The sequence below is a fragment of the Aptenodytes patagonicus genome, chromosome 8 (assembly GCF_965638725.1).
Source record: "Aptenodytes patagonicus chromosome 8, bAptPat1.pri.cur, whole genome shotgun sequence".
NCBI classification, from domain to species: domain Eukaryota; kingdom Metazoa; phylum Chordata; class Aves; order Sphenisciformes; family Spheniscidae; genus Aptenodytes; species Aptenodytes patagonicus.
Window position 1 is genome coordinate 4,910,021 of NC_134956.1, and position 12,522 is coordinate 4,922,542.

A 12,522-nucleotide genomic window follows, 5' to 3' on the forward strand; every position below is an offset into this window, starting at 1 on the left:
CCCCAGAAAAAACACGTATTAGATTTCTGCCATCCCTTTACTGCTAGGTCTACCTATGTTAAAAGAGAGTTGAAACGATCTGTGTTATCAGAGTATCAGTAATAAAGCATGCCACTAAACTATGCTTTATTGATTTAAAACAGCTATTTCAAAGGTGATAATCTACAATTCTCTTGATTAAGGTGGAATGAAGTGGCTATTTAATAAGTGATTATGAGGTCTTCCTGATGGAGTATTTGCCAAAACCAAGTGTAAAACAATATCCATTGCAATAAAAATTCTTTGTGAAAGTATCTCACTTGGAACAAAAGCATAAATATGAGTGACAAGTATACATCTCACACCTTCCCAATAGATGTCGGGGGGGGGGGGGGGGGGTGGGGGGGGGGGGGTGGGGGGGGGTGGGGGTGGGGGGGGTGGTGGAAGGGGCGGAAATCCAAGTTGCTTGGAAAAGAAGAACTATTCCTAACAGTGACAGGAAAATAAATATACCAAAATATATAGAGATGTTCTAGATCTCTCAAGTCAAGCTTTTTGAGGAATTAAATTTAAGATGACTGAGCGAGGATAAATTCTAGATCAAATTCTACACTTCTTAGAACAGAATCAGGCCCAAAGAGCAGTGAAGCCCCTTCTCACACAAGGCTTGGCACCTTGGAACCTACAAATCCATGCGGCATGAATGTATAGATTAAAAAAAAATATATACCTTGATGTTCTACTTGATGGCTGGTTTTGAACCTATTTATGAATCTGTGATACTAAGTTAGAGTGTAAAAAAAAAAGACATTTACAAAATCATACCTGGAGATAGACATTTAATTACAATTAAAGATCAGTGACAAAAGATGTACTTATAGCTACTAGAAACATAGTTGTAAATTCCATTAAAGCAATCCTGCTACCCAACACAAAACAAGGACAGCAGGCAGACCAAAAGTAATTTAAATTATAATAGTTGTCCCCCAGCTAGAAATAAGTATCTGGAAAGAGGAGATAATCTGACAAAAGCAGGAAAAGTAATGGACCCAAACATTTGTTGTTTGTTTTTTTTTTAAATATGATTCGGTTCATGAGGCTCCGGGAGCAGTATGTTTTACAAAGCAAATCTATCAGAGCAAGAGAGACAGAAAGAGACTGGTAAATCTCAAAACTGCTTATTACAAGGTAGGTATATTTTTGTATAAACAAAATGGGCTGTTTTTCCCCTTTTCTCACTTTGCACTGAAAAAAGGAAGTTAAATGCTGTTCACATAATTGCTTGATCTATTTTACTTCTGGATGTGTCTGAAAAGCAGCACTGATGATAAAAACAAAAACTCTAAATTGCTCTTCTGTAAGAACCCAATTGATCAATATTAATACTGTGTGATAAAAAGTTACAGGTTTCCAGGGGTTTAGTGTTGCAAACTAGATGTAATGGGAAACAGCCTCATCTGCTGGTTTGAGGAGATACTGTCAGGTGTCTGTACAGGGTTTAATACTTGCCTTTTTTTTTTTTTTTCTCTTCTCCACTTACATCTCTCCCATACCTCATACAGTAAAATCCACAGGATTGGGTTTTGGTTTTTTTTGCTGTTGCACTATATAATATAGCAGCAGCAAAAACACTTGCACACACTCCTCAGATGATTGGAGACCCTAGATAATTGATTAAAAGGAGAAGCTCTGAATCTACTTTCTAGCTCCTGTTCATTAATATAGACAGACATGTCTAAAGAGATTGTTCAAAGACTTCCCATTATTTAGTTTTAAGTTTCTTGTGATTTTACTGAAACTTCGTAGTGTTCCTGATCAGCTATTCCATGAGACTATTTGTTTCAACTAGAAGTGTTTGATGGAGATTTTCGCTGTTATTTTTTGGTTTAGAAAGTTGATTTAAAAAACTTCTGAAAGAAGATTATTGAAAAATATGCTAGTTTATCTCACTAAAGATTAAACTTTTTTATTAAGAAGCATTAGCATCGAAACAATCATGGAGAATTTAGTGGGAAGCAGTAAGGGATAACAGGTCACCCTGTAGTTAAGTATGTATCTTTTGCTGTCTTTTTAGCCTCGATGAGATTAAACTCTAAACTTCTGCTAATGTACACATGTAATATTAATGTTGACATGAGCTAACTTCTGAGTGACTGACTTTGCAGTCTCAGCATTCTTACCTCATTCATTTAAAAAACAAGAACAACAAAACCAACCCCAGATAGCTACATATATTCTTAAAGCATCCCCTCCTCCTTATCTGCTCTTACAGATAAACCACACTCAGGGCCCTGAGTGCATCAACAGACTGTAATAGCTCTGACCAGCCTCCATCCATCTTTCTCTGTAATCCTCCTCTGCAAACTCCCCCCAGCCCCCCAGAAGTTTAGGTACAGCTCTGATACAGCACAGCTGCATGGCCTCGGATCTGGTGGGTAAGCCTGATGAGGTACAGCTGCGAGAAGCCCCATTTGGACCTCTGCTGCTTGCTGGGGAGCTGCACATCAGCTCAGGTCCTTGCCCCTGCCCCAGCTGCGCTGTAGCAGTCAGGGAGCAAGCAAGAGTGGCCACTCTGCAAGGGAAGGCTAGCCAGGAGCTGGAATGACAGCAAGGCACCCCAGCAAGGCACAGCATTAAGGGGTGCAGTCCTACAGTACCTGAGCAAGAAGAGCAGAGCAGGTTTGGTGACAGTGACCAGGGATGGCCCAGGTTGGTGATTGCCAGGCCATCTGTAGTGATGAGGCAGTCCACGGTCAAGCCAGGGACGTAAGTCACCAATGCAAGGTACGAGGCCAGGCACAAATGTACCTACTACTGAATCCATCGTGACCCTTCCCTCCTGCAAACTGTCCCTCTTCTACTTTTCTAAACAACTGGTCATTACCTTTATTGCTGTTATGTGTCTTACACATAGGTTTCCTTACTTGACAAGGCCAGGAGATCCTACGCATAAGTATTTTCCATATCCCTGTGTGGTCTGTTAGCCTCATGTTCCCTCAGGATACTGGTCTAAAGTTAATATAATTTGGTTTTGCCAAAGTTAAAGCTATAATGACTCTGTCATTATTCCATTATCTGGACTGCAGAAAGTATTTTAAAGAACATGGGTCACTCAGGTTACTTAAATTACCTTGGCTTCACAATTCCATACTTCCTTTAGACAAGACTGATCTCGTTCATTTTCAAAGAGCTTATAGGTTCCAGTTCCCATTCAAAACAGAAGGCTCTGCGTTCACTTAACACTTCTGAAAGTCAGTCCACTCTATTTCAATGTCTATGCTCAAACGGGAGACCTTAGATGCACAGGAAGAGGTTAAAAGTTGATGGAAACAAACAAAAGGAAAAACTTAAAATAGGAATGAGCATACAGATGGCAGTTATAAAGATGCACTTAAAAAGTGGAGGAAAGGAAAACAGAAGCAAATAAAACAAGAAATGTGCAGAATATCAAAGGCCATAAGCCTGAACTGTTATTTCTGCATGCAGATTGCATTTCAGAGATTAGTCCTAGAACATAATTTATGATGATGGGAAAATCATACCATGACTAACTCTTTATCAAGGGCACAACACTATAAAACACAATTGTGTAAAGAGGCTTTACAGGAAACTCTTCAGGATAGTAGATCCACATTGATTCAAAGGGAAAAATGCCATTTCAGGAATAACCTATATTACCCGCCAAAATGAGACTCACCAGAAGTTGCTCACAGCAATTATTCAAAAAAGGAACACAGCCGAGCTAGTACTTACCTGCACTCTGTATAGTTATATGAGCTATATGTGTATTAACCTTCTTGGACAACTCAGAATCCCTGAGAGGTGCAAAAATGATTTATTAGAAGATCCTTGTATAAGGGTCACTCTATGATCGTTCAAAGTAAAAGGACAAACATATGGATCTTATCCTCTAAGCTTTTAGCCTTCCCCAAAACGTATTCCTTCCAGTTCATGAACATTTCCCAAGGGCTCTTCTGAGTTTTGAGAAGAGTCTGAATTTCCTGGTCACTTTTATTCTGCATCCCTTCTATCTCCCGCCCCCCCCCCCCCCCCCCCCCCCTCATTGGCCTACAAGCATCATTTTACCACATTGGGCTCTTTCTGCAGAGGATACTTTGCAAGATCAACACCACCATGTTTCAGTTGAATGCCAAGTAATCCTGCTTATGCATTACAGAAACAAGAGATCATTGGAACACAATGACAGAGCAAAGAGCTAACTGAAAAAAAACATATATAGATTGATCTATCAGGAATTTTCTCTTACTAACAGTAGATTTTAGAAGTGATGCTTTATTTTGTAACCAAAGCTGCTGTACTTAATGAGATATATTTTCCTTTCTGCTGGAGCATTCTTGTTATATAGTATTCTAGAAGGACAGTATGGTGTAGCTTTGTTTTTTTTATCATCTGTATACATAGATAAGCTTTACAAGATATTGAGGATACTCACAAGATCTTCAAAAGATAGGCATATCCATGTACATACTAGGAATAAAATGAAATGACAGCAAACTTTCACAAGCATCATACTGTTCTTTTAGACCATGATGCATGACAAAGTTAATTATCCTTTCCTGCTGTCAAATTTTCAGGCCCACTCCTTCGTATTACTGCCAACTTAAAATACCCATTTGATTTCACAGATATTTTAACTCTAGCAGAAATGAAGAACTAGAATCTTTGGTTCTAACAAATATTTACCAAAAGTAACCATTCTTCTGCCACCCATTTCCTAAAGCAATCATTCCAAACATGATGTCTAAAGTAAAGGAAGTGTTACTGATAAGTCATTTAAATTAAAACAAATACACAGGAAACCTTTTATATGAATGGGGAGTTTATATAATATGTGAGCAAAAGAACATTGACCTACTGCTTTATTTGTTTTTATATGGAGATGTCCACAAAGGCACCAAGTGGATTGCATAATACTAAAAGTAGTCCCTCTTCCAAAAAGTATAAACAAAGATGCAAACAATAGCTCCATAAATAAAGCATGAAGGCAAAAAAAATTTCCCCCAAGACCGTTAATCGTTAAAAAGCTCAGCTTTATCTTCTTATAAGAGGCCACTACCTTTAGATTTTGTATACAAGTTTTTCAGTTCCTCCATTTTTCTGCAGCACAGTGAAATGTTTGTCAGAACACAGGATTATAGCCTGTAAATGGTAACCTTTTACATGTTCTATATAACAAACACTATCTTTTTAGGTGATAAGCATCCCATTCCTCTGAAACAGGGAAAACATTCAACAATTACTGAAAAATGTTGGTGGGACAAGGCAAGAACCATCACTGATGTGCCACACATAGGAAAGAATAATACTGGAAAACCCAGAGAACAGTTTGATTACAACCACATGAATTCAGATATGAAAACAGCACTTACAAATTTTGGGGGGATAGAGGGAAAGAGAAGAGAAACTCAATGAATTTCAAACAAAAACATAATCAAATGCCAATTAAAGACTTCAGCATGTACTTGTGGGAAAAAAGGGTAAAAATTGGAAACTAAGCATGAAACAGGAGACAACTGTATTATAAATGAAAAAGATTTACTGGGAAAAAGACTGAAGTATGTATTTTAGGGCTACTAACTCACTGGCAGTTTTAAGTAAGAATAAAACTAGCTGTAGATACAGGAATAAAGCTTAGATGCTGTTGCTGAAAATAGAACTCCAGCTTTAATTTGTTTAGTTAGGTGTCTGAAGCAGTGGAAATAAGATGCAGTTCATCACAGCAACATGTTAAATAATTAGTTTATAGGCAGCAAACCACACCAGGAGATATGTTACTAGAAGAACAATAACCCAGCACTGCTACCCCCAAAAAAATCCAATCTTCAGAAATATTGCAGTAATCACCAAAGGAAACAACTGCTGTAAAAAATGCAAATATTCTAAAACATATTAGCAGAAATTATATAAAAAAATGTATCCATCCTAAAAATGGCTTTTTAGGATCGCATTTGATATGCTGAATACGTTACAGGTAACTTTTTTCAAAAGCATAATTGTTTGGCCCCCCCCCCCTTAGGTAACAAAGCTGATGCCAGATCTCAATATTCTCAACTAGTGATCCTTGTGAAGTGATACTGGAACAGATAATTCTCTTCCCAAAAGTAACTTCCAGGTCATTTAAAATACTGTTGCTGCTAAGAACAGAGTACAAAAGGTATGTTGCAGTATAGCGTTACACTCGCCAATCTAGTACGAAAACAGAAGAGCTGTAATAAGGCTGGAAAGAAATGCCTCATAAAAGCTCTGGATTAATCTTCCCTTTTTAATCCAGTGCTGGTTACTATTCCAGTTCTTACGTTCGTTGTCAAGACATGGTATCTGCCAATAAACAAGCATTAATCTCTTCATGTCGATGCAAAGGTTTAGCAAATTTAATGAGAAAGATTATTTGAAGGACAGAGAAACCACTGAAAGGTAGGAAGGGAGGAGGAGAGGGCAACAAGAAGTTGTCTTGTATGTGCTTTTCTTCCGATTTCTAGTCACGTAAACTGAAATAGATACACAGCCTACTCTGGATCACAGCCAAAAAGAAGCCCTTTAACTTCAGCAAACTTTTGCTCCCAGACTTCTTATTTCAGTTTTCATTCCATGGAGTGTTCAATGTTCGGTGTTTTGGAACACATTTAGAAAAAGAATCAATGTTAAAGGCTTGTGGAAAAAAAGACAAATATCTGTTTATTTTAGAAAATACACAAAGCTTTCCCTGAATATACCATCAAGATAAATGGCACACATGTACAGTTGTGACACTCAACACAGACAAACAAATTATTTTCTTTTCTGGTGAAGCAACTCATAGAGAGAATAGCTAAAGTTTCAGCTACAATTAAATCTTTATTTGATACTTCAGAAACTAAAGGGAGCTCCACGAAGCTAATACACAAGACTCAGTTAAACAGTGCAAGTGCTTGAAATGTTCATCTAGGCCTGAGCCAAAAGGCTTTTAATGTTAAACATGGGAGTAATTCTACTGACTTCTATAGAAGCAACAACTTTCTCTTACTTAAGACGTGTAGCATTGAGTCACTGAAAAAAACCCTGAAGGCTGTCAGAGATATTAGCTAAACATCATTTAGTGAAAAGACTAATGATAAAATTAAGTGTTCCATAAATACTGCGGTTCATGATTCTGAATTAATTTTGTTCAGCAAAACCTCCATCCATCAAAATACCTAATTCCACATTAAATGTTCAGCACTACTACTAAATTCAAGTACATATTTAATTACTCTTGGCTGAACGTGTCAGCATACATACTTCAACCACTTGAAAAAATAGCTCACCATCCACATCAAAATACTCAACGCATTTGGGTTTCAGCATCAGCTCATCACACTGTGGGGCAAAAAGAACAAAACAACCCTCTCCCAACAGATTTGCACATCTTTTTCCTGCCCCAGAGGAAAAACCCTTTGACAAAACCCTCGTATCAACCTTTAACGTGCAGTCAAGTGAGACATGCATTTGATGACCTCTGGTATATCCAGAAAAAAAAACCCCAGCATACTTCCCGGAAGAAAGGATTTGTATGAGTAACACGTTATTTTGAACACTAAATAAAATGTTATCTCATCATACACATTAGAAGAATTCTGTTTTCATTTATACTTCTGCAACCTTAGAAATACAGTCTTCCTAACAACACACGATAATCCAAATTCACAGAGTAAGAGAAGGCAAGTCTAAAGGGTCAGCTTTTGTTGTAATCCATTCCAAGAATATATAAAAGCGTAAACCACTATAGTTATACTCTTTTCCATCACTGCTACATGTGCCTTTATGCAAATCTAACCCTCAGGTTGCACATTTGCAACAGAAACATTCACATAACACTGTTTTGATGCTAATAATGCGGTATAAATAATATGTAGGGGACTAGTGCAAAGTGTCAATTGCATATTCATATCATACATATGTACAGTTATTAAAATAAAATTGCATATAAAGATGTTGTACACTAGGAATACTCATTAGTATTTTACTCACCTATACGCAGCATGCAAAATAAAGCTTAGGTCTTGCAAATAATGTAATTTCTAAGTATTTGTGCATATTCTTAAATATTTATATAAATAAATATAAAGTATTTATATTTAAAGTAAACTTGCCTAAAGTAACAGGCAAGTTCCTTTCCTTCTCAGAGCCCCAGTGGAAGAAAGCGAGTTCCATGTTGGCACTCAGCGTAAAATGAAGTAAATTTAGTAGTTTGATGATACAATGACCTTGCTTCTGTGCAGCATTCTCTTCTGACTACCTAGAACTACTGGAACAACCGGGGCTCTAGTGCTCAGACAGTTTAAGAAGCATTTTCTGGTACAACCTACTTTTTTCCTCAGTTTTCTTGCATGTTTGTTCATTCTTCATTCATGTAGCAGACAATCCTGGGAATGGTACACAGAAGTAGTATCAGTCATCTGAGGCCAAAGTCACTAACGTCAGCTGTGTAAGATGATCAATTTAACAACAGTTTGCATGACTGGGCACTACACTGCATTGTCCCAAACATCATACTGCAGTCACGAAAACTCTATAGTAGAAATTGCTTTATGAAGTTGATTGCACTTGCTACTACTGAACTACAAATAAAGTTTCTAAGAGTTTATGCTCTAGAAAGTTCATATTCAAAGCTGCTGCATCACCGCATCTACAAAGACTGTATTTATACTTTTATATGTGCATTTTTCTTTCAAAAATGTGTTCCGTTTCAAAGATGAACTTTCATACTTGGCACATCTCCAGGATTACAAACATATTTTTCTAAGCTGGGTATTTATTTAGCACAAGAGGTTTTCTTGAAACATTATAGAACCGTTTTGCGGTATGATTTTTCTTCTTCCTACTAAAGCACAACAGAATTCTTTTATCAGGAGAGATATTTGCAACTCTTTCAGTGACTCAAGACCGATTTGCTGTTTAATTTAACGGAACAGATGTTTATCTTCTTTTACAGTTTTTGTTTCTTTGGATTTTTAAGAACCACTGGGGAGAATAACTGATACTATATAGCTGCTTCTGCTAATGAGGCTATACAAATATTACCATCAATAATCTGGGGACCAATAGTTTAAAATAACAATAAAACCAAGTTTGTCAGAAATCACAATTTAATTTGCATTCTCATTGCTTCCTGACACTTTTTAGAGTTCTATTAATCATGCTCATTGCAAATGAGGGGCAGCTGAATCTCACAGTGCAAAGTGACTCTCCCAAGCAGATGAAAGATTCTTTCATGCAATTCCCTTTCAATTAAGGTATATTGCTCCCCCCAGGAGTTACCCAAATTACAAGCTAAAATCAGTAGTCTGCTTCTCAATGAAAAGTTTACATAGCCTTATAACGGAAAGCAAAATATCAGTGGTTATTACTGGAACAAATTCAGTCCCCAGCAAGAAAACAATGAAATAGATGGGCCTATTACTCTTACAGCATAAAAATCACAAAGAGTGATTCTGGCACCACAAGAAAAAATAATTTATAACAAGTAAGTATGGTGACAGTAAAAAGTATCAACCTCACTACTCAAGAACCAGAATGCCTCTATTAACCCAACAATACAAGTCTTCCCACTGCCATGGCAATATGCATCAGCCTGGAGGAATCGCACAAAGCCAAACTGATGACTGTAGTGATGCCACACTGATACAACATAAGGCAGAAATTAAGATGAGATCAAAGTTCTGAGTCACATCCCTTACCACACCAGTGGGGGGGGAAAGGTGAAACAGAAAAAAGCCAATATACATGGATTATTGTGAAGTAAAAAAAAAAATATGAAGGAAGCTAAAAGTGTGAAAGGAAAATCCATGGTTAAAATAGCTAAGAAAAACAGCTATGCAAAGGCAATAGCCTTTTAAGATACATCAGCACATAAATGAATTCTAGTACTGAAAAGATGAAGATGGTAAAATTACTAAAGTGAGGCAAAAAGCTGCAAGTGTTCCATAAATATTGTCTATCTGTATTTGATAATGCGGATAACTTTGTACTACATGAAGATAATGAAATACTTCCAATATACTTATGACTAAACCAGATAATATCAAGATAATAATTTTTAGGATTTCATAAGGAAAAACATAACCACAAGGTCTAGAAAAATGCCCAAGAGAACTGCCTTAAGGTATCAGCAGGACTCCAATGTCTGCTTCTGAGGCATGCGGGAATAACTAGAAAATTTCTCCAGAGGAGGTGTGCCGATACAAAAAAGTTACAACTAATAATTGCAGGAGAGTTAGAACACTTTTAATCATGGATTGAATGTAAAAAGAAGGTTAATTAATAAAGTATTAATTCACTTCACAACAAGTATAATTAAAAGGAGAACAATATCATTAATGCCAGTCAACACGGTTTTACAGAAAAGCTATCCTGTTAAACAAACCTGGGGTTTGTCCTTTGAGTGAGTAATTGCAGTAACATTAGCTGCTTAGGCTTTTATAAGGCACTTCACCTAAAACACCTGGCATTTTAGAAAAAATAAAAATAACACAGTGAAGAATGCATTATGTGAATTAAAAATTAGTTAAGTGAAAGACTTCATATTTAGCAATTATGCCAGTACTAGATCTGAAGTAATTTTACATTGTTCTCAGTGAAGTGAAAATCACAGTACCGTCAGTGCTGGCGGAATGGCAAATAATGGTGGGAACAGTGTGATCCGGATCAGTTGGTTCACTGCACTCATTTCTTGAGAGCACATTCTCATGCACATATTAAAAAACGGAATGAGTGTTTGCAGAAAGCATGTATGTAAATCTCAGTTAAAAGAAAATGATGTGTGCTCAAACTTAAAAAGCTTAATCTTTTAAATCCTTTAAATAAAAAACGGACTTAATTTGATCTCAGTATAAAGTACATACAAGAGGCCATACTGAAAGGCCTATCATCTTGAGGATAAAGAAATAAGAACACCGATGTTTAGAAATTAAACTTAAAACACATACCAAATTTCATATTTGAACTTACCTAACACTAAAGCTAATAGAATCTGAAACAAATACAGACAAATACCCTTATCTCTTGAAGTTGCCAGATCTAAACTATACACCTCCATAGTCTTAGGTGCAAATAACGAGCCGGGGTACGATATATTGGAATTGCAGTACTTAAGTGGTCAGGTTATATAAACTAATGGGACCTTCTGTCTCATTTGGATTTTACAACTCACAAAGACAAACGTTATTTAATTGTCTTCGCAGCAAGGCAACATTTTGGAGAAACAGGCAAATGTGTGCCTTTCCCACCCCATAAATGTTTCTTCCTTCAACTTTACATATCCCACAGTTAACCCATCCTCATACAAACAGGCATGAGAACAAACAAATATACCCTTTCCTCCATATATTTTTACTGTTTCAAGGAGACTAGCATACACTAATTCTTCCTATAGAATCCAAACCATTCTGTTCTAAATCATGACTGATCAGATGCAGTCAGTCTTGTGTGACAAGTACATCATTTTAAATACATTAAGATTTCATCTTGTTTGTTGCAATGGCAGAATGCAAAACTTACCACCTTTTAGGGAAAATACAAAGTTAATTTTATTTACCTCCTCCAAATACAGCCTCCCTAGCTTACTACCAAGAGCTCTATTCCCTCAGAACAGCCTTTGTGCTGTTATTAGGTCTTTGACATTTTTGTAAAGCAATGGAACGTAGTTCTAGATGTCACAGATATTACAGCGTATTTACTTGCAGCTCAAGTATTTTATTTGCTTCAGTGGGTTTTCTTCAAGCTCCCCAGCTTCCTCCACCTGCTTGTCTGCAGAGTAACTTCAACTCTATGCCTGTAGCTTAAGTACATGAAATTGAACTTGAATTACACTAACAAAAATGTCCTGTTGAATGATAAATATCAAACTTGCAGAGAGCATAGGATACTTGAGACATGACAGTATATAATCTATGAGATATTCCATTGAATATGGTAGGATTCATAAATAAGAAACAACAGAATTCACCATGGCTGGGATTAATCCAGGCTCTTCTCTACTCTTACACCAAGAGACACCAGGCAAGAAAAGAACATCTGAAAAACCTGCTTCATGTCAAACCACACCCAGTAGCTGGAAATCATACCCTGTGTCCCAAGTAATCTTTAATGCCACTTAAAGTGTTTACTGCTATGTAAAATCCACTGTTAAGCTAAAAACTTCATATTACATCTTTTCAGATAGGCTGTTAATATAATGTGCAGCAAGGCCGATTATCTTTCAAATTAATTTTAATCAAAGAGGACATCTCACCCTTAGCAGATTTAAAGTTATTCTGTTCAATTACTGACAAATGGGTCAAATATGTCCCTTAGAATTATCTGCACTGAGTATTTATTTCCTTAGGACCTCTATCAGAGGGAAAAAAAAAAAGTGTTACTATCTCCCCAAGAAAGTAAAACAATGTCGTGAGAACTGATTTTCGATCTTGTATAATAAAAAGGCAGTTTGTCACAAGACCTTTAACACCCATTTGTTAAAGTAACCCAGAAACTTGAGTGAAAGACTAGAAACATACAATTTTCACA